General features: G+C 42.7%; 1 long non-coding RNA gene across 1 annotated transcript in view; it reads left to right on the plus strand.

The window, feature by feature from the left end:
• The window catches only part of LOC143809556 (uncharacterized), a 159,062-nt gene that overhangs the window by 75,830 nt on the left and 58,815 nt on the right, over positions 1-24,417 (plus strand). The window contains exons 2-4 of the long non-coding RNA XR_013222335.1: positions 10,942-10,993; positions 11,885-12,039; positions 13,618-13,795. This is a non-coding gene — a long non-coding RNA (uncharacterized LOC143809556). The remainder of the gene's footprint in view (positions 1-10,941; positions 10,994-11,884; positions 12,040-13,617; positions 13,796-24,417) is intronic.

Genomic DNA, 24,417 nt, shown 5'->3' on the forward strand with positions numbered 1-24,417 from the left:
GTGGGTCCTCTGCGGTCGGAACTGGTGAAGAGGGGAACGCAGGGGACAGGCAGATCTCCGCAGAGTGGGCAAGCCGAGAACTCACATGAGCGTTGGCTTCTCGGCAGCGCGCCAGCTGCCGGGCTTTGGCCGCGGCCACCCAGTCATCTGGCGACTGGCGGCTGGGCCAGACCGGAGGCAGCTCTGCGACAGTCAATCCCTGCAGTGACGGTGGATCCGGGCTCGCTCCTGGTGACGCGGCCCTGCGCCGGGCCGGGATGTCCCACGCGGCAGTCTGGAAGTCGCCATATCCGTCCCCTCTTCTGGGTCTTCTTCCCGCGCTCTTTTTCGGGGGCGGCCCCGTCTCCATGGTCTGCACCCTCCAAAGAGGATTAGGAGGCGGACCTCGGCTGCTGACGGACACGTCCTCAGGATTCAGAAATACTTAGACTGGGCGGCCATTGTTCTTCGCGCTCTTCAGCTTGTTAATGCCCACAAATTCCACGCCCTTCTTCTTCTCCTGCGCTCCGCGTTTTGGCGGGAACTTTTGGCGGCAAGTGGCAATACACTGTCTTTGCAATACATCACAGTTCCAAGGCACACATGACCTGATTCTTCAGGCTTAAGTAGATCCTGTTCGTGAAGCCAAGTTGGAGCGGCCCCCAGACGCAGGACAGCGGGGTACTCGGTACCGGGTCTATCGGTTCTGAAGATGTCACGGTGGCCTGACCCGGTCCGTGGTCCTGCTAAGGGGCGCCCAATAAAAGGTGTAGGTGGTGGTGTAGGTTGCAGTAAATAACGAGGACACAGGGTTGCAGTCTCTTTACCTCTTTACTGAAGGCTTCGGCATCCGCAATCCAGAGCACTGCTGACAGTGCTGCCTGAGACCGGCCGGTCTGAAGGCACATCCAGAGTTCCCTTTACAGGTGGAAATCAGTGCCTACCTACTAGCGCCTGAGTGTTGTAGTACTTCCCTGCTGAGCACCACGGGATAGTCCTCACAACTGTCGTGTATGTTTCTGATGTTCTCTCTCTCCGTCCCCCAGATGATATGGATAGGACGCACCCGTATGACGGGGTAGGCCTGGAGTTATTTTATAGGGACCCTAGAGACGCCCCTCTCCCACAATTGCCTCCGTTGTCTTCATTAGGTGATTTAGGTGAGGAAGCCAACCTATAATTAACTGCCCTGCCGTTGGTTTGAAGTAATGCGTGGAGCCCAATACTTCCTCGGCGTTCCGGCCACGGGCTACGTGCCTCAGTAGGATGTTGCCACGATCTTAGGGGCACGACTCCTACTGGTTCTATCGCCTTTGTGCTGTGATCTCGTTTCTCACTTCTCCACAATATACTTCACTTCGTGTCCTTTCTTAGGATGCCGCCGCAATGAAGTGCAGGCGCAGGTGCAGGCGCGGCTCCGTAACGATCTGTCCTGTTCGCTAGGCCTCTGCCAGGATCCCATCCCTGAGGGGGACCCCCCTGGATCTTCCCAAACAACGCTCTTCTCTCACAAGGTGTTACCTGGGCAAAACCCAGTCAGCTTCTCTCTAACTTCCTATCCAGCCCCCAGTTTTACCAGATTGTGAGGAGTGGCCTAATACATAGAACCCTTTGCTCCCCCTGGTGGCCAGAGTGTGAAGTGTAATGTGTGACTGTGATACCTGGTCAGGTGAACTCCTTAAGTGCCATCAGACGTACCATCACTCCCCTTAGTGGCGGAGCGACAGTACTGCAACGACCAGGACTCTGGGGTAATGCACAAGCATTTCAAGTCGCTTCGCTCTATCATGTGAGGCATTACAAGTTCATGACAAAGGTCCTTCAAGAATATGCGTCTCCTGTCCTTCCTCTGTGCATGAAATTCCGGATGAGTTTCTGTATAAATAATGAATGAATTTAGGGCTGCTACATCAAGCATATTTGAAAATAGTACTACAGGCCATCGTTTTGTTTGCCTCTTACACGAATATTCTCCCACCATCTCATCCATTTTATCTACACCTCCTTTTGTTGTATTGTAATGCAGGATGATTTCTGGTTTCAATTTTTTGTCATTGCTGTCAACACTGCAATCATGGTACTGAGTAAAATTACAGATTTCTCCTTCTTCGCCTTGTAAGATACCAAAGTCGCTTTGTTATTGAATCCAAAGACACTCTCATAAAGTGCTCGGTGACGATTGTGTTTGAGTACTGCTGGAATTTCTCGTCTGTTTTGCTTCATAGTACCAACAAGTGTAATAGCTTTTGCAAAGCAGAAAATTGCCTAGTTCAACATTGGTGAAATAATTGTCCATGGTAATGTTTCTACCTGAATTGAATATTGGAACAGCAAGAGTTTTGACTATTTCAGACCCCAGATCCCAGATTCCACTATTTCAGACCCCAGACAGCTCATTACTGTGCTCCGAAGGACCTGAGGTGATGTCATGGCCTTATCACTCCCTCCAAAAATCACATGACATCCTCACATGTTATTATCCACACCCTGGCCCCTCCACCAGCATTACTGAGTACAAATAAAGTAACTTGAGACACAAACACTACTGAGAACATGATAAAAATAGCGGGGGCCTAAAAGGCCCCCAATTCGTGCAGATGAAGTTTTCACCAAACAATCATTGTTACACCATAATGCCTATGAAAAAAATTATATGAATAACTGGATATTATCAACAACGACATACTTGTGGAATACCTGGAGTTTCAAAATTCTAACTAAAGTAATTTTGCAGATAATAGAAAAAATGTAAGCATGGGGGCCTAAAAGGCCCCCAATATGCGTTCTAGGGGGACAGTTTGATTTTACAGAAGTTTGGTTTACTTGGAGTTAGATTCTGTTGTTTGTGTTCCCTTTATTTTTTTTGAGCAGTGTATATACGAGAGATGATATAATATATAGGGATTCTGTTCATTCGATGTCATCAGCGCACAGTTGCCCCTTTCCAGCACATGCCTTTAAGATGAGATAAAGTCTATAAACAATTCCCAGCATCCTTATGGTAGAAGAGGCTGATTTCCCGAGGTAGCAGAGTTCCTGCGGAGTGATGCACTGCTATATGTCACTGGCTTTCCAGTGTTGGCAGATATCGGTGTAGAGTATGACCTGACGTCCGTGCCTTGCGACGCTGGATCTCCTCATTGATATCCACTTCTGTATACTGGCAGCATTTGCACAGCAGGGGATGGTCTGGATCGGGGTATGGGGCTAATTACTCTTGGAACATTATTACCATTGCAGTCAGCAGAGAATATTACTCACTGGTTTCGTAACGTTTAGGCTCTGCTTACAATACCACCAATGGAGCGCACTTTGTAGTGATAGGATGAGCTGGGTACCACTGCCATATTCTCGGTCATCCAGCCTTGGGTAAATCAATCACTAGCTATGTAATGAAAGGTTCCGCAACTTTCTAATATCCTCTATGTTTAAATTCCACACCATTTGTAAGATCTCAGCTTGTTGTCAATTTTTTAAGTAACTGCATAACTCATTTTAGTTCAATTTACATACAGTATGCCGTAAGCTCCCCCTAGTGGTGGCTGCAGGCCAGCAGAATTTTAGCACTTAAAAGGCATCTGTCAGTAGCATCAACCCTTCTCAGATGTCTATATGGGCATGTAGGTCATAGGACGCTGAAGAATAGGATACCTAACATCGGCGATCTGATGACTTATTCCAGAGAAATCTACATTTTTATTAATATGTAGATGAGCTGTTAAGGTCTATGGGCGGGACATAGATCTCCTCAAGAATCTGCCTCCAGAGCTTATTTTAAATAAAAGAGGATGTTATCAGTGTGAGACATGTAATGACTGACAGTCTACTCTTCTGATCTACATTTCTCATACTGGAAATGCCCCATTCATTTAAAATAAGCTCTGGAGGCAGATTCTCGGGGAGATCTTTGTCCAACCCATAGATCTTAACAGCGCAATTAAATATAAAGAAAAATACGGATTTCTCTGGCATAAGACATCAGATCACAGATATCAAGGAATCATTTGATTTAACTTTCTATGGTCTATGGGCGGGACATAGATCTCCCCGAGAATCTGCCTCCAGAGCTTATTTTAAATGAAAGAGGATGTTACCAGCGTGAGACATGTAATGACTGACAGTCTGCTCTTCTGATCTACATTTCTCATACTGGAAATGCCCCATTCCTTTAAAATAAGCTCTAGAGCCAGATTCTCGGGGAGATCTATGTTCAACCCATAGATCTTAATAACTCAATTACATATAAAGAAAAATGTGGATTTCTCTGGAATAAGACATCATATCGCAAATATCAAGGAATCATTTTATTTAACTTTCTATGGCCTGCATGCCCATATAGATGGCTTTGAGGGGGTTCCTCCTTCTGACAGATTCCCTTTAACTCCCTATCTATGCAATTATTATTGAAAGCAATTGTAGGAATCTCTTGTACCATGCGCTGCATAATATTAAATTAAAAGAAATGCTGTCAAAGTTTGAGTCAACTATAGATCTAACTTTTTGAGTCGCCATCAATTTAACAATATTTCAGTTAAATCTTTGTCTAAAAAAGCTGAGTGAGGTCTAATGTGCCCAATACTATAGCTCATGCAAGAGTTCTTACCTAGCTTTCCCAGTTTCCTGAATTTATCAATCCAAGACATGTAGTAGAGGACAGAACATTGCAAGACTATGTATTATTTTTATATTTATGGAGCATCATTAATTCCATGTTGCGCCACATGTGAAAATGGTTCCATAAATATGACATATATAATAAAATTAAGTAAAACATCTGACTGACTTGTACCTAGAGGGGAGAAATCGTTACGATTTCCCTTTTGGATGTAATTTTGCTTTCCCGTACAACTTAATTTGCAGAAGAGGAAAACTTAGATTTTTTTTCTAAAGGGGGAACATGCCTTAAAATAGGCTTTGCCCCACCATGGATATTATAAATGATGTTCAGACATTGACCCCTGGTGTCTGTACTTGCGAAGTCTCAAGTTAACAAGGAAATAGTCTCTTATCTATTGTCAAAAGGTCCAGCAGAGGGTGAAGCTGTGGCTGGTTTGTGTTGCAGAAATGCTTTTGTAGCCACAGGTGAAAACTTTAATTTGTTCCATTCATTGGGACAACATCATCGGGGCTATTATGTAACAGCTAATTGTTCCCCGTCTCAGTTAATTAGCTAAATGTTCTGAAGACAAGTCGTTTAGGAAAGCCAGAGAGGAACAGCATCGGCTTTCAGAGGTCCTGCAAAGCAGCTCTGATCCTAACTGGTTATTGTAACCTCTGCAAGCCCCCAGCAATAAATGCTTCCAATAATGACTGTACTAAGCAATCAAGGGTTAAGGAAACCTTCACATTTAGTGAGAAGTCTGGAAAGTTACCATGACACCTACATTTCACCCACTTGTCAAAGGAAAGTAGAAAAACCTCACTTGACCTTCTCAGTGGGATCTGACTCATTTATGGTCCTATTGACAGCCAATGTAAAAAAGCAATGGATGGAAATGTCAAGAGATACATTTGTATCAGGGTTTTTTTTTACATACAAATCAATGGGATAACTGGTAGCGAAACATGACTTAAAATAGCCCTATTTACCTTCAATAACCAGTAGCAACCAACAGAACACTCTTCCTCTTCGCAGATGATGGAATGTTGGAAAATAATAGGGATCTAAAAGGGATGTAAAAGTGTGGAAAGCTAAAAACTTCAAAACCTAGATTAAAAGGTTTAATATGCAGTAGTTGTAAGTGTATTATCCAATTTTGATATTTGATTTTGTATATGGCCTACCAACGCAAGGAACAAAGCAGTTGTGTATAATACTATGTTGGGGAGGGAGAAACTCACCAGTCTTCAATGGCACAATAGTTTTGTTTACTGTTTTGGGGTGATAAATGTACCCATAGTGGTACCTAATTTACTTAAGCTTTCTTATTTTAGTCTACTCACATCATTTCACAGTGGGGATCACAATCTAATAACAGATGTAAACACAACTGGCTGGAGCCAATTACATAGTAAGCAGATGAATCACTTAGTATCAGTGGGGAGTAACTAAAGATTATGTGAATATGAACATAACAAGAAATTACATAATCCACCAAGTTTCATTGGTTGGATTTTGAAATGATGAAAACCTAAAAATAAATAAAGAACCACCAATCTAAAATTCTGAACCAGCCAAATGGACATTTAAGGGCAAGTTGGGCATTTCCCAATTAGGTAATTTTTTTATCAGTGTAAAATAAAATCAATAAAATCACCAATTTCTTCATTTTCACAAATTGTATTGTAATTCTAGTTAAACTGTAATGAACTGGCAACTTCCCATATCCACTTCATCCAAAATGTAGCATGAAAATTAATGAGAAGCATAAAAAGTGATGAGTGATGGCCATTACGGCTTTTTTTTAACTCCTGATTGACAAATTAAGGGGTTCCAGTTAGGAAACCCCTTTCCTAATCAAGGACCTGCAGCCGATCAACTGATCAGCCCAATGATCAGATATAAACACTCAGAGAAACCTGAGGCAGATGTATAGTTTTTCTATAGTGACCCATACAGTAAAAATGTAGAATTACATGCTGTTCATTTAAATGAATGGCTGATGATGTAATACTCGAATGTCTTCAGTCCTCTAGGACTGGAGCTACTGTTTGCAGTTGTTCTCTTCTCTGGATATTAAGCAGAGTCCTATCGGATCCTAATGGGGCAATCACTTTAAAAAAGACCAGACACCAGGTCCTAAGTGGATAGTTTTTGCTGTTATTTTATTCCTGTTGTTCCATGGAGTATTTCATTTTTTGTTTTATTTTTTTAAGCCACCATATGGTTCTAGAGATATGGGACTTTTTATTTACTGCTGACTTCATGGTCTTTACATGGGGGCGTGGCTCACAGGATCCTCTAGGGCGTGCCTTTAGGCTCTTCTGCATTGTGAGCCACGCCCCCATGGTAGGACTATAAAAATGAGCACTAAATAAAGGGACCATATCTCTGAATCCGTATGGCAGATTTAAAAAAAAACATACACAGGAGAATAGAGGGAATAAAAGACGACAAAAAACTAGCCACTTTTGACCAGGCGACACATCTTCTTTAAGCATTAGTATATTCATCTCTCCTCTATTACGACATGATAGGGTTTATTTTGACTCAGTTTGTAACACTTTGGTTTTTCATTGCTCTCCCCAAAACTTATTTTATGTTTTAGCACAAAGAGTAAAATGAAGGAAACTGGTCAGGGAGCTTACAATCTAAAAGAATAATGTTGCAGTTGTAGAATTCGATCCATTTTATAGGTCCTGAACGTGACTCCTCACTCTGCTCCGACCTCCTCGGCCTCTTCTCCAGCTCCCGCCTGAGTTCTTCCTCCTTTCTCGTCTTCATCGTTCCTAATGCAATTACTGACATCAAGATCCAAGAAACTTTCACTCAACAAGGAAAGGAATTTGAAGCCACAAATATCAAAGTGGAGAATGGGCTGGAGGGGATTTGGTGGGATGTAAGTGAAAAGTAAGGAGGATAGGAGGGAGATGTTTCCATGGTACCTAAGTGGAATGGATTCTCCAAGTAGCCCGAGGCCATGGAGTGACCCAGGGTAAGAGTGCGCCCAGGGTCAGAGGTGAAACTTGTCTAAACAAAAGTCTGATGAGGAACAAAGGAAAGATTTGCCATCTCAATCTGTGTGTGTTTTTCCTTAGACGGTTAGTAAAAGTCAAGGAGATAGATTATGCGTTAAGCTCAATGCATCCAAAATGCTGGGAGTTGTAGTTCTAAAACCGCTGTCTGCCTGCTTTTCCCACTTTTATACATTTATTATTATTATAAAAAGTTCTGCAACCTTTCAATATATTTTCTGCGTGCATTCATTGTGTTAAGATCTCTGCTTGCTGTGAATAAGCGCTGCTTTCATTCAGAGATTGATAAACCATATGAGTATACAAGACGTCCCATGATTCCTTGATACTCATCAAGAGCTGAAAATAATAATAATAATAATAATAATAATAATAATATTTTCATATGCAACACTGACATCTGCAGGTAAAGGCAGGTATTACACCATATGCAATTAGTTGGCATAAGAGCATAAGTTTTGAATCAAACATTTTATCTTGCTTTTTGTTCTTTTATACATTGACAGGAACTATATGTTCTTCCCTATGGGATTTATTTCTATGAACAAAGCTCTCTGGATTACTGCATGGGTAAATGATGGTAATTTAGGTTCCCCTGAATATAGAGCAAAGGACGTTCCAAACTTCAGATGTTTCATGATCTGCCAATACGCACAAAGTGGCAACAATTTAAAACATATTTGAGTGTTTTTTTATGGTTAGGATTCAACATTTAGACATCCCATATTAAGTCGCTGGAGAAATACATATTTCTGCAATAAAAAGAGTGTCCAAAATAAAGCCACAAATTCCTTGGACTTAATAATATGTGAACTTTTTTTTTTTTCAGTAAAAAAGTTGCATGTGTCGTAATTCAACTTTCATTTTTGCACTGACATATGTGGATAAGGGTAGTCATACCCCAAATTCCTAATTTTTGGGTGTGGGTGCGAAATCCTGGAGCATCTGCTTTACTAGGTTTTTTTTTGTATTTAAACACTTTACTAGTTTAACAATTCAACATGCCTAGTAGTTTTTGGCTTTATTGACTAGAACTGTAAAATCCAACACATCTGTAATATATCTTCATTATATGTTTACAATAAAAAAAAAAGTTGGAAACCATCAGCAAGCTGCTATTAAAATATCGGGCATCTGAATGGGCTATTGGTCTGATTGGCATCTTAACACCTAAGGTATGACGGGTAAATGAAACACATCTGTAATATATCTGATTTTTTTTTTTTAAACTATCAACAAGTTGATGTTAATGGATCTAGTCTTTGTATTATGTATCAAAATGAGCCGTGAGTCTCCGAGACATATTACCACTTAGATTAAAATGGATACAAGTAACACATCGGTAATATATATCTTTTTTTCTGCTTATTTTAATAGAAATGATCAACAAGCTGCTGTTGATGGATCTATATTTTATATGATATATCTAAATAAACTATGAGTCCTATTTGTATAGGGTGGGTATAAATAACACACATAATATATATAGTTCATCATGTTTTTGTATTGGAAACTACCACCAAGCTGCTGTTGATGGATCTATATTTTGTAATATACCGTCATCATGTTTTTTATTGGAAATTATCACGAAGTTGCTGTTGATGGATCTATATTTTATATGATATATCTAAATAGGCTGTGAGTCGCATTTGCATAGCGTGGGTCTAAATAACACACATGTAATATATATTTCATCATGTTTTTGTATTGGAAACTACCACCAAGCTGCTGTTGATGGATCTATATTTTGTATAATATGTCTAAATGGGCTGAGGATCTCATGGACATTTTAAAACTTAACTTAGGGTGGTTATTACTAATAAATCTGTAATATATCTTCATTATGTTTATAAAAAAAAAAAGTTGGAAACCATCAACAAGCTGCCGTTGATGGATCTTTATTTTGTATTATGTATCTAAAGTGACTGTAGGAATCAGTGACATATTTTAATATGGTTTATGTGTCCTAATTATAATAAAAAATAAACCCTTAAACTAGTCTGCTTGCTGATGGTTTCTTACATTAAAAATACATTTGAAAAAATAATTGCACATTTAAAGAAACCATAGAGATTTATTGAAAATGAGTGATTTTTTTGCATGTTATTTTTTTGCCTTGCAGAGGTCTGGCTTAACTTAAAATGAAAAGAAGATGTCATGTGATGAGGGGTGTGCAAACTTTTGCAAAAAAAACGTACGAGGAAGATCACGGTCATACAGGACCCATTCTGAACACATGAGGCATTTATAGGGCGAGTCACAGTCTTCGAAATGGACTCAATTAGCATCAGTGGAGCATTAGCAGCTTGTAACTTTGGTTACCATAAAGTTTAAGGGGGGAGCGCTTAGAACAAAGTCGTCTGGGGGCTTTGATTTCCTCGTCTGCATCATCTCACAAGGTACAGGAAGGTTAATTAAGTGTTTACAGGAGATTAGCTCATGTAAATACCCGAGGTGGCTGCATTATATTCGGGTGCAGAGCTCCTACAGTACAAGGTTGTCATAGGATCCGAGATGCAATCCTGCACAATACATTATAGGCGCTGGTTGTAAACAGAATATTTCAGCTCTCATAAAACAGCGGAATCGGGGGCCTGGATTTTGAACACTGGGCTTCTGAAAAACACATCATATGGTACATCCGGCCAAATCATTTTAAAGGAGCTTTACATGACTTCATCTGTCCTGATTTTGAGTTAATTTCAAGGGATGTTCCGTTTTTTGCAAATAAATGTTTTTGGGTTTTTTTGTAATATAAAGCTGCACAATTTTGTAATCTACTTTCTGTAGAAGCAATATCTTCACTGTAGAATTGAGAAGATTCTTTCTCATCTACCAGAGTGGGAAGGAGACTGATTCTGTGCAGAGCCTGAAGAAAACAAATCAAAAGATCTATAATATGATTAGCTGCCAGAGAGGAAGTAGACGAGTTCTGTTCACAGCCTACCGCACGCAGCACAGATGAACAAAAACTGTAAGGGCGGCAAATTAAAGCAAAAAAGTAGAGTAAAAATAGTGTTTTTATGCTAGAAACACTTTAAATCAGTTTAAAATAGGGATTGCATTCTCAGCTGCCAGAGGGAGAAGGAGACCGACTCTGCCCAAAACTGGCCCTAGTCATCACCAATTAGTAATAGAAAGAAAGAGAATCCTAAACAAATCTCTAGTTCTTACCATTACCATGAGATTGATTGTTAAGCCAGATGGATGACAACTAGGTGGGAAATGCATTTACACCCATATCGGCTGCCAACAAGCTTCTTTCCTAGATGCAGCTACATTTAAGAAAATGCTGAATATAATTTTTCACTGTCTTGTTTTCTACAGCTAGATGTCAGACAGAGCCAAGATCCAGCTGAGGGGAGCATTGTGCCGATCTGTGGGTAACTTGGGAAGATGGGGGTGGATGAAAGTTTTATTGTAACATCTGTTCGCAAAATGCTTTTTGTGTAAAAAGGAAATTTCTTCAGTCGTGTTACTGTGACTTCATTCATAGCTGCCTATTTAGTGTATGCATAGTGCTGACATACAGTGCATACATAATACTTCCTTATAGTGCACACTTAGCACGGCCATATTGCACATTCATAGGCCTGCCATACAGCGCATACATAGTAATGCCATGCAGTGCATACATAGTACTGCCATACAGCGCATACATAGTAATGCCATGCAGTGCATACATAGTACTGCCATACAGTGCATACATAGTAATTCCATGCAGTGCATAAATAGTACTGCCATCCAGTGCATACATAGTAATGCCATGCAATGTATAAATAGTATTGCCATATAGTGCATACATAGTAATGCCATACAGTGCATAAATAGTACTGCCATACAGTGCATACATAGTAATGCCATACAGTGCATAAATAGTACTGCCATCTAGTGCATACATAGTAATGCCATGCAGTGCATTAATAGTATTGCCATATAGTGCATACATAGTACTGCCATACAGTGCATAAATAGTAATGCCATCCAGTGCATACATAGTAATCCCATGCAGTGCATAAAAAGTACTGCCATACAGTGCATACATAGTAAAGCCATGCAATGTATAACTAGTACTGCCATACAATGCATACATAGCAATGCCATGCAATGTATAAATCGTACTGCCATCCAGTGCATAAATAGTACTGCCATCCAGTGCATAAATAGTACTGCCATACAGTGCATACATAGTAATGCCATACAGTGCATACATAGTACTGCCATACAGTGCATACATAGTGATTCTAATGAATGTCCTATTTTCCCACAGGAACCTCCATGTGGAATATGACTGCCACATTTCCGAGCATACTGTCACCAACTTATCCACACCAAATATTACTATGAAGTAGGCTTAATACTGGGTTGATATTACGCTTCCGTGGATTCCTAAGGCTGAAAATCCGGACAGTTGAACCCACAGAAGTAATTGTCCCCTGCTCATAAATATATCCTGAGATTTTACTGACATCAGATTATTAAACGAAAGGCATGAAAACCTTGCATGTCCATTGTGCCGTGTGATGTTACTGTTATGGTCTGGAGACTCCTAGTCAATCTAAGGGCAATTATCTTTCCTTGCATATGTTAGCACCTCTTTGCTAGTGAGAAAAATACGAAGAAAAAATTTGCTCTTCCGTTAATCATCTAGTCACAGAGGAGATGCTGCCATGTGTCGGTGGTATTGGATTTTGATTTATCTAATCCACAGCACAATCCATAACACAGTGTATAGATAGCATTGTTGTCATGATCCAGACCGGGTTCTGAGTCCTGTTTTCCCTTTTTCCCGGTCTGGTCATGTCAAGACTAGTTAACCTTTCTCAGCCTCTGTTTGGGTTCAGGTTTGCTATTTATCGCCGCTGCTTCCTGCAGGCGATGTCAGTTATAGTTATTGCTTAGTGCTGCTGTAGCTGACTCTGATTGCTCTGATTTGTCCCTGCTGCATTTGCTGTCTGAACCCGTGACTCTGTTTTCCCCTATTCCCGTCTTGACTCCGTGTTTCCCTTCATTGTGCAGACCCCCTGGTTTTGACTTGGCTTGTATCCTGACCTGCTTCTGTCTTCTGGCTTATCCACTCTTGACCGTTACTGACTCCCTGGCTTGTCTCTGACTGTGAGTTTGCTGATCCCTTTGGTACTGCGCTACAGTCTAGGATTTGACCCGGCTTGTTTGACTATTTTGCTGCCTCTTGTGGTAGCCTCACTGCTGCACTGCAGGCCAGCTCTGCTTAGATACAGTCCTGCTTCCACTCTACTGCCATTTAGTGGAGCCTGCACCTACCTGCATTGCAGCAGCATGACAATTGTCACACAGAACATACATAGTGATACCATACACTGCATACTCACTACTTAATACTACCATTACATTTGATTTTGATTGCAGACCTTCAGGTATGCAAAAAGAAAATTGTAACAGAAGATTAGCAAACTCATTGTACGTTAATGTAGTCTCTTTAAATCCTATGTCACTGCAATATGGAAGAATTTCCGCATCATTCCATTGTTTTCAAGACAAGCACCAAATAGTTCCAATCATCAAATTCTATTGAAGGGTGGAAAGAATCCCTAACTCGAAGCTGTGCCAAACAGTGCTGAAAAATAACACTTGATAGTGCTCCAGTGATACATGAAATACATAGTAAAGATGTAAACCGGGGACTGAACGTCACAAGAGCATGTGGCAATATACTGTGTGTGACGCCCCGGTGACCCGGAGACAGAATGTTAGCTCCCGTAGATGTAAAAATGGCTGCTATACCACAACCACTCCTGGATATAATAGAGGAAAGGACAAGGCTATTAAATGTCTGACATAGAAAACACAACACACAGCGATAAAGTAACAGGGATCACAGCCATCACTATGATTGACTCCAAGTCTGCACAACTTGCAGGGAAACTTTCTTCACTCCAGTCTCTTCCTTTGTTTTATTTTTCCTGGCCCGCACTTTTCTTTATAGTTTTAATGAAGTTTTTTTTTTCTTCTTCTTTTTACTAGAGAAGACGCGCAAGGTTTAAAGGTCACAGCTATGACAACACAACCCTGATCAGGAAGTTAAAAAAAATAAAATCAGGATGAAGACAGGAGGTGAACGAAGACCGTGGAGCAGAGAGAATTCATTTGTGGTCGAGACGCAGATTCACCTCCCCTCCAGGCGAAACCTGCGTCTCAATGGGTGAGAAAAAAAAAAAAACAGAACGATAAAATAAAAAAAATAAAAAAAACTTCCACAAATCGGGACATGATTTGGAAACAAAAACATGGGGGGAGGTCAAAGATCACATGATGGTATCGCAAAGTCTTTTCATCCCGCGGGTTCACCAGGAGGGGACGGTTCTGTCTGCACGTTGGGGGAAACTTGACTTTATTTGCTCTTGGTGGATTTCTGTGACGGGCTGAGGGTTGGCGGTGGGGTGTTTTAATAAAGCTGTCTCTTTAAGACCAGATACATATGAACTTCGTTAAAATGTTTCGTATAAACAAAGTGTCACCAGTCACGCAATGCATGGATTTCTGATCGGCAGATAACCTTTATACATCCAGCTCATCTGTAGTTGGCTCTTTTGAGCAGATGTAGGCCCCAAAGCAGGATTGTGTCCTCTTGATCATGTCGGGTTCACCTACCAGAGGCTCATACTACGAGACATGCACAATAAAACCTACAGAGATCCATATTGGGTCGTTCTGTGTGGGTTTGATGCTCAAGCTGTGCAGGGAGAGAATTGTTCTACCCAATACAAATATCAAAGGTGTTTTCAGATTTTGCAGCCGCTGATGACTAGCAGCTAAATCTTCCACCAGCGGCTGAATGCTCATATCTCCTGTAGCTTCCATTACTATTATTGTGGTATCCAGTAGAAAATTCATTGATTACAGGAGATCCTCCCAATTCTCAAGAGCTTTGTAACAGTTCTTTGCTCTCACTGGTGGTAACAATTTACCCACCAGGTTCTCCAGAGCTTTGCAGCAGCTCTCCTCTCTGAATGATTACAATCTGCCCACCAGGTTTTCCAGAACTTTATGGTAGATGTCCTCTTTGAATGATTACAATTGGCCCACCAGATTATTTTGACCTTTGCAGCAGTTCATTGCTCTCACTGGTGGTAACAATTGCCCGACCAGGTTCTTCAGACCTTTGCGGCAGCTCTCCTCTCTGAATGATAACAATTTTCCCACCAGGTTTTCCAGAGCTTTATGGTAGATCTCCACTCTGAATAAAATTGGCCCACCAGGTTCTCTAGATCTTTGCAGTAGCTCTCCTCTCTGAAAGATTTCTATTGGCCCACCAGGTTCTCTAGATCTTTGCAGTAGCTCTCCTCTCTGAATGATTTCCATTGGTTCACCAGGTTCTCTAGATCTTTGCAGTCGCTCTCCTCTCTGAAAGATTTCTATCGGCCCACCAGGTTCTCCAGATCTTTGCAGTAGCTCTCCTCTCTGAATGATTTCTATTGGCCCACCAGGTTCTCCAGATCTTTGCAGTAGCTCTCCTCTCTGAATGATTTCTATTGGCCCACCAGGTTCTCCAGATCTTTGCAGTAGCTCTGTGCTCTGTGCAACAGAATCTTTGTATCACTGCAGCGGCCTTCCTCTCTGCTTTATTACAATGGACCAAGCCAGGTTCTCTAAAATTATGCAGCTGCTCTCCTCTGTTATCGGTTATAATGGATCAATCAGGTTCCCCAAAATTCTGCACATAATTTTCACAGCATTTTTCCAGCCAACACTTGCATTTTTCGTGCAGAAACCCCCCCCCAGCAAAAAGCACTTTGAATACACGCTTTCTCTCTACTCTGATTACAAAGAATTAATATAATTTGTCCAGAGCTTTGCAACAAGCAGCAGCTCTTCATAATCATGACAACTAATGCACTGTTTCTCCAGAGCTTTGCAGCAGTTCGTCGCAATGGCTTTTAAGCAAAAAGCACTTTTGGGGTATGTTCCCAAGGTCAGTAAATGCTGGGTACATCCGCAGCGTCCAACCCGCAGTGTCCAGATGTTACAGCATAGTGAATGGGATTTCAAGAAATCCTATACCCACTATGCGTGCACAGACGCCTCTGGCTCACCTGAGGAGCCGGACATGCGGAGCGTCTTTCCAGACTGCAGCATGTCAATTTATGTAGCGGAAACACATTAGTACACAGGCGTAGAAAGCAGCGTTCCCGCACTTAATACAAATGTGACTAGGAAGATAATGCGGTTTTACCGCATCTAATGATAGTGCATGGGCAATTTACGAAGCGGAGACTGAGCATCTCCCCATCGTAAATAGATATGCTGCAACCTGGAAATACGCTCCGCATGTTCATCTCTGCGGGTGAGCCGGAGGCGTCCTTTTACACATAGTGGGCATGGGATTTCTTGAAAACCCATCTATTATGCTGTAAAGGCCCCGTCTCACATAGCGATTTACCAACGATCACGACCAGCGATACGACCTGGCCGTGATCGTTGGTAAGTCGTTGTGTGGTCACTGGGGAGCTGTCACACAGACAGCTCTCTCCAGCGACCAACGATCAGGGGAACGACTTCGGCATCGTTGAAACTGTCTTCAACGATGCTGAAGTCCCCCTGCAGCACCCGGGTAACCAGGGTAAACATCGGGTTACTAAGCGCAGGGCCGCGCTTAGTAACCCGATGTTTACCCTGGTTACCAAAAAAAACAAACAGTACATACTCACCATCTGATGTCCGTCAGGTCCCTTGCCGTCTGCTTCCTGCTCTGACTGAGTGCCGCCGTACAGTGAGAGCAGAGCGCAGCGGTGACGTCACCGCTGTGCTGTGCTCTCACTGTACGGCCGGCAGTCAGTCAGAGCAGGAAGCAGACGGCTAGGGACCTGACGGACATCAGATGGTGAGTATGTACTGTTTTTTTTTTTTTTACATTTACGCTGGTAACCAGGGTAAACATCGGGTTACTAAGCGCGGCCCTGCGCTTAGTAACCCGATGTTTACCCTGGTTACCAGTGAAGACATCGCTGGATCGGTGTCACACACACCGATTCAGCGATGTCAGCGGGACCTCAACGATCAAAAAACGGCCCAGGCCATTCCGACACGACCAGCGATCTCACAGCAGGGGCCTGATCGCTGGTACGTGTCACACATAGCGAGATCGCTACTGAGGTCGCTGTTGCGTCACAAAACTTGTGACTCAGCAGCGATCTCGCTAGCGATCTCGCTATGTGAGACGGGGCCTTAACATCTGGACGCTGTGGGCTGGACGCTGTGGATGTACGCAGCGTCCATCCCGCAGCGTTTACTGACCGTGTGCACATACCCCAATATATCTGCAAACAGCAAATCATTTTTTTACTTCCCAAAATCCAACGTTCAATTAGATTTATTTCAATTGACAAAAATAATCATGCAACGAAAAACACAGGTGACCTGCCAGTGACCTCAGATACAGATTTGGTACAGATTTCACCTGCGTCAAATCCTGAGAAAATCCTGAGCCATTCCTGACCCTGAGCACATACCCTAATACTTTATCACCTGAAAGGGCCATAATGTCTATTTTTCAAGCAAATATTTGAAACAGATAATCCAAATAAAGGTCAATCTGACCGCTCATAAAAAAAAAAGCTGCAGAGCTGCATTTACAGTTGCAGTATCTGGAAATAGTCAGCGACCCCGAAACAGCTCAGCCTGATTCCTACAGTGTAATGCAGGGGGGCAGTTACGGTAGTTTTTTCTACAATAAATGATTGTACAGTGTTTAATGTAAGGACAACAATTCCCAGAATGCAGAAAACCAGAGCAAGCTTTGTGCAAATACTAAACAAATGGGATATACTGGGGGATCTCAGCTCCGAAGTCTACAGAATTATGAATGCACACAGTGACTGCACTAGCAGAATAGTGAGTGCAGCTCTGGGGTATAATACAGGATGTAACTCAGGATCAGTAATGTAATGTATGTACACAGTGACTGCACCAGCAGAATAGTGAGTGCAGCTCTGGGGTATAATACAGGATGTAACTCAGGATCAGTAATGTAATGTATGTACACAGTGACTGCACCAGCAGAATAGTGAGTGCAGCTCTGGAGTATAATACAGGATGTAACTCAGGATCAGTAATGTAATGTATGTACACAGTGACTGCACCAGTAGAATAGTGAGTGCAGCTCTGGGGCATAATACAGGCTGTAACTCAGGATCAGTACAGGATCAGTAATGTAATGTATGTACACAGTGACTGCACCAGCTGAATAGTGAGTGCAGCTCTTGAGTATAATACAGGATGTAACTCAGGATCAGTAATGTAATGTACAGTATGTACACAGTGACTGCACCAGCAGAATAGTGAGTGCAGCTCTGGGGTATAATACAGGCTGTAACTCAGGATCAGTAATGAAATGTATGTACACAGTGACTGCACCAGCAGAATAGTAAGTGCAGCTCTGGAGTATAATACAGGATGTAACTCAGGATCGGTACAGGATCAGTAATGTAATGTATGACACAGTGACTGCACCAGCAGAATAGTGAGTGCAGCTCTGAAGTATAATACAGGATGTATCTCAGGATCAGTAATGTAATGTATGTACACAGTGACTGCACCAGCAGAATAGCGAGTGCAGCTCTGGAGTATAATATAGGATGTAACTCAGGATTGTTGAGGAGAGCCATAAGATCAAATACTTAATTAACCTCAACACATAAGGTAATTGAGAGAAATAACCCATAACATGTATTGTTTAACCTTACATAAGTTTTCCTCAGACAAAGTAAGACACTTAAGATGGCTGCCATCTCCTATACCAGAGCCATGCGGTCTGGTATCCAAGATGAACAATGAAGACACTGAAGATGGCTGCCATTTCCTGTTTTAGCAGACCATGCGGTCTGGTATCCAAGACGACGCCCACACTGATGACCTCATGGATCCACCCACAGCGACGCCCACTCTGATGACCTCACGGACCAACCCACCTTGATGACCTCATGGATCCGCCCATGGACTTGCTCATGCCCAACCCACTAACCAATGGAATACATCCGATCACTCCCATTTTAGAGCTAACCGAGCCCCCTTACAGGAGATATATAACATTGTGTTTTCACTAATAAAAGCCCTTCTTGGAGCTGAGCCACACATTGATCAAGGAGAGTTACAGCTGACTGTGTCTGGTGTATTTCTTTAGTGCACATGATCAATATCCATTAGGCCAGGAGTAGGCAACTAGAGAATTGAACATTTTATTAATTGTTCAACCCTAATATTTGGCGCCCAACGTGGGGCCAGCAGAGGAGAGCCCTGAACCCTGTAAAACCGGCGGGTGGAACGGCTGGATGCACTGAGTACCCCGAATCTGGAGACTGATCACCTCTTTAACAGAACACGGTAAGTCTGCTGATTTTTTATAATCTGTAGTCTTTACCTGTGTCTTTCGGGGTATCCTGTGCAGATTGCCTGACCGTGTCCGGTTTTCTTGGTATCTGTAAGACGGCAGAAAGGGTATCTCCGCTGCTGGTCATTTAATTGCAAGAACCGTCACGTTTTAGTTGCCTACTGCCTGTTACATGTTGTGAAGAGGGGAGATGAATAGTAGTAAGAAAAAAAAAACAAAAAAAAAAAACAAGTGTTTACAGAGGGCTAGAGGCAAGTGATAAAACATGAAAAACAGGTTTTTTCAGAGGGAGATGACTGGTAGTTAGGAAGTTTGGAACAGGAATAGCAGGATTCTAGGAAAGAATGAGCAAGTGTTTACAGAAGGAAAAGCATTGTGTTTGGAACGGGATAAACAGGGTTTTTTTTTGAGAAGCAAGCAAGTGTAGAAAATATATAAATAATTTTTGTCTGTGGTATACGGTTGTCGCCTGTGATAAGATTTTCAGTTCTGTACAAGAGAGACTAGGACCTGGAGTAATTGACTCGGCCTAGGGGGCCCGGTAAATCTTGGAGCAATTGGCTCAGTTTGGGCATAATAAATTGTGTAGCGGCTCATTGAAACTTGGAGCAATTGGCTCAGTTTGGGCCAATTAAATTTATAGTTTTTCTTTTTTTGCCCCGTGACATCGAGTAATTGACTCTGCACGGGGACCGGTAAGTTAGGGAGCAATTTGACAAAGTAGGGAATAATTGGTTTGTAAAGTACGGAGCACGGAAGTCAGACAGGGACCACGTGACAAGAAGCAATAGGATCTGGGTACTGCAGACTCAGTTCCCTTTAGAATCTCAGGTTTGAGTCACCTCCCCCGTCTTATTGTTTGTTTGGTGTTTGTTATCTTGATAGATAGATATATATACTGTATATCTATAGAAAGATGGAGAAATTAATGCAGTTCTGCCGTATGGGCACTAAGCCAAATTCAGATGGCAAGTTAGACTCATGCACATTAGTGGAAATTGTGTGGAATGCCAGAAGGGGGGATGGTTACAGCCCCTGGAGTGGAAGATTGTCTTAGAAAAAAAAAAAAAAAAAGAAAGAAAGAAAAGGTATCCTAGAAGATAATGGATTGTTGTCTATTGCTAGGGCAGGAGAAAGAGTCTCTGAAAGTCTGTATATAAAAAAAAAAAAAAAAAAAGGAAAAATTGGAAATTGGGTAGAAGAGAAAAGGAATAGAAAGAATAGAGTTTTGAGTTGTGTATTACAAAACCATTTTGTTAATGGCGAATGTGTTAAATGTGATAGCAGCCAAAATGGTGGCCCAGAGCCAGGTGCTAAATGTAATGGCGGCCATCTTGTTGGTGGTAAATACAATTCTGACGGCAGCCATCTTGTTGGTGGTAAATACAATTCTGACGGCAGCCATTTTGTTAGTGGTAAATATAATTCTGACGGCAGCCATCTTGTTGGTGGTAAATACAATTCTGACGGCAGCCATTTTGTTGGTGGTAAATATAATTCTGACGGCAGCCATCTTGTTGGTGGTAAATACAATTCTGACGGCAGCCATCTTGTTGGTGGTAAATATAATTCTGATGGCGGCCATCTTGTTGGTGGTAAATATAATTCTGACGGCGGCCATGTTGTGGATGGCGAATGTGCTGGTTCTGGTGGTGAACATCTCAGACTAAGGCTACACACCACTTCGCTAAATCCTTGTTACCCAGTAATGACCACTGATGGCCAATACTATATTCCTTCAGGAAATAAAAAGGCTTTACCCATGTTTCCTATCTCAGTGTTTCCAATGGGGCACCAACCCTTTCCCCTATCACTCCTGTTGTGAATCCAGCAGTCCTCCCACCTGGATCGTCCCCAGCACCTACCCTTTCTACTGTCACTTCCACTGCCAATTTAGCCGCACACCCACATGAGATGCTCCAAGCAGCGGCCTCTCCTCCCAATGCTTCCACAACAGCACTCTCACGCAGCCTACATAACCCTATGCCCAGTACCTCACAGGCTGTCTCGCAGCCAAGCGCACACCTGTATGGGACGGTGGCAACTGTAACAAGGGGGGCTCAATCTGGGAGGGGGATACCAATAGCACAGGAAGCACAAAGGGGAGGGAATGTTGGCAACCTATTTTTGAAAAAGAACTTCCTGAGGGACCCTTGTTAGTGGTGGGAAAGGGTGACATAACAACAATGGAGACAGACGCTATTGTTAAATGCTGCCAATTCTCGGTTAGAGCACAATGGAGGTGTAGCTAGAGCTATAGTGGAAGCAGGAGGGGCGACTATTCAAGCTGACAGTCATATCATTGTTGAGTCACGTGGTCAGATAGCTGTTGGGGACATAGCGGTGACTAAAGCTGGCAATCTTCCATGTAGAATGATCATACATGCTGTGACCCCTACTTATGACCCTATTCATCCAGACGTTAGTGCTCAACAACTTCGTGCAGCAATAACTCGCATTTTAGAGTATGCAAATATTAGTGAGCACATTGAGACCTTGACAATTCCCGCCATTGGTGTTGGCATTTTCGGTTTCCCTGTTCATGTATGTACAAGGGAAATCGTTGAAATTATAATAAACAAGTGTAGCCCCCCAAGCATTTGCTGCCTTTCTGAAATCAGGTTAATTAGTAATGAGGACAGGACTGTTAAAGCTTTTAAGACTGCCTGCATCACCTGGACCCCACACCATGATACTGGAGCTGCCCAAATAGAGCCCCTCATTCCAGGACTGTTACCTCCTCCTGCTCCTCATAAACAAGGGATTACATCTGTACTCGCGGTGCCATCTCTACTCCCGCCTCAGGTGCCACCACCAACAGTGCCAATGCTCATGTCTGAGGAGCCCACCATCTATGTCAAGTTTACACCCCAGCAAGCTGCTACTCTGTTGAACCAAGTTCTAGATCCAGAAAAACAGCCGATGCCTTTCTACAGGAGCATGACGAGACATGGGACTCTGGTGTTGAGTTCTGCCAAGAACCTAAGACAAGGGCCTCGGATGAGTTGGCTGACCTATCAATTATTATTGTTGCCAAAGGTTTCCAGATGCCTCAAAGCTGATGCAGCCATTGTACGATGACCTCAAGACGTCAGCGTTTCCACTATGTACTAAATCCGTGGAAGCTTTCTACGCTCTTAAACAGGCCATACAGTCTGCACCAGCTCTTGGAATCCCAAATTATCAACTACCTTTTTACTTGTTTGTCAGTGAAGTAGCAGGACATGCTTCCGGAGTCCTAGCACAAAAACATGGGGGAAGAACAAGACCAATCGGCTACTACTCTGCCCGCCTGGACTCTGTGTCTCAAGCTTCCCCGACTTGCCTCAGAGCTGTTCATGCTGCACATATGCTTCTGGACAAAAATCCTGATATCATCTGAGGACATCCAGTTCTCTTAATGGCTCCACACGACATAATTGCTATTGTTGGAACCTAAACATCTGTTGGTACAGCATCATATGAGACTCCAACGTTGGCTCTTGGTTCCGGATAATGTCACTCTTGTCCGCTGCAGCATCTTCAAACTGTCCACGCTGCTTCCTCTTTCCAGGGGGGATGTGGATGATACTGATGCTCTCGGAGAAGATGCCTCTACACACTCAGAGGATTATGACTGTCTTGAACAAATGCATGAAGAAGTAGCCTCCCAGAAAAACGTGTCTGAAGACCCACTCCCACATGCTCACGTGACGTTCTTCACTGATGGTTCCAGATTTGCAGATAAAACAGGAAGGTTCCATACGGGATATGTCGTGGTTACACATGACCTGATCATCTCAGCTGGATCGCTACCACCGCACATGTCTGCACAAGAAGCGGAACTTAAAGCTTTGACGCTGGCTTGTCAGGAAGCGACGGAGAAGGTGGTCAACATCTACACGGATTCAAGATACGCCTTTCAAGTGGCTCATGACTTCGGCAGTATCTGGGCAGCCAGAGGATACCTAACGTCCAGTGGAACTCCTGTAAAACATGCTGCTACCATGCAAGAACTTGTGGTCGCTCTGGATCTACCTTCAAAGGTTGCAGTGATCAAGATCAAAGCTCACGGGAGACTGGATTCTCCAGAAGCAAGGGGGAACTTCTTTGTTGACAAAACAGCAAAAACCTATGCTGTGCATCCATTTAGGAAAGAGAAAGCAGCGGTGTACGTGTCACAAGACACTGAAGAAGGGACTAAAGCCTCTCTTATGAGGATTATCCATCTACATCAAGACAAGACATCAGATGATGAAAAGAAGTCATGGCAAGAAGGAGGAGCTAAAAAGGATGAAGATGGAGTCTGGAGGGTGAACACAAAGGTCTACCCCGTAATCTGTACCCCTCAGTGACAGAATGGGCACACGGTATCACCCACAGAGGCAAGAATCAGATGAATGACCTAATTTGGAAGACTTATATGGCACCTGGAATCTCTACTGTTACCCAAAAATATTGCAAGTCCTGCCTTGTGTGTGCGCAACATGCAATCCAGCACCGCCTCAGAAAGTTACTCAGAAACATTTGGCTAAACCACTTTATCCCTTTCAGAGGATTCAGATTGATCACGTTCAAATGCCAAAAGTAGGGAAGTACGAGTATGTACTGGTAGTGACTGACATGTTCTCAGGATGGCCCGAAGCCTATCCAGTAACCAACATGACTGCCAGAGTGACTGTTAAGAGACTGGTGACTGAAGTAGTCTGCAGATATGGGGTCCCAGAGGTAATTGAGAGTGACCAAGGACCTGCGTTCACTGCAGCACTGACTAAGGAACTATGGACATTGGTGGGAGCTGATTTGGGTTTACATACTCCATATCACCTACACAGCAGTGGGAAAGTAGAAACACTGAATGGCACCTTCAAAAATAAAATACTGAAAGCCAGTTAGGAGGTCAGACTTGGACAGACATTTTGCACGTTGCCTTATACTCAGTCAGAAACACTCCAAGGGGTCCCACTAAACTCACACCATACGAGATTCTTTTTGGGGGGGCCTCCAAGATTGGGTCAATATTTTCCACAACAGCTAGCCTTGGGAAGTGATACTCTTGTAAATTCTGTAATTGTTGTTAATTGTTGTTACTAAAGAACTGTCAGTAACACATGTACGAGTTTTATCATCCATTCCAGGTCCAGATGCCAGTGAAGGTACCCATGCTTTCTAACCTGGTGACTACATGCTGGTAAAGAAGTTCATCAGAAAAAAACATTCCTGGAGTCGAGATTTAAGGGTCCCTACCAAGTGCTCCTGACTACTCCTACTTCAGTCAGGGTTGCTGAGCGCCTCCTGGATCCATCTCTCACATTATAAAATTGTTAGACAGTTAGGGACAGAGTAGGATCTGACCTGCTTGTCAAAGTCCAGCTACAAAGGGAGGTTTTCCACAAGGGAAAACTTGTCTCAAACTGGTGAAAACTCCAATTCCCCCCTCCCGGGCAAGACGGTCAGAT

This window comes from Ranitomeya variabilis, chromosome 2 (assembly GCF_051348905.1).
Source record: "Ranitomeya variabilis isolate aRanVar5 chromosome 2, aRanVar5.hap1, whole genome shotgun sequence".
Classification (NCBI taxonomy): domain Eukaryota; kingdom Metazoa; phylum Chordata; class Amphibia; order Anura; family Dendrobatidae; genus Ranitomeya; species Ranitomeya variabilis.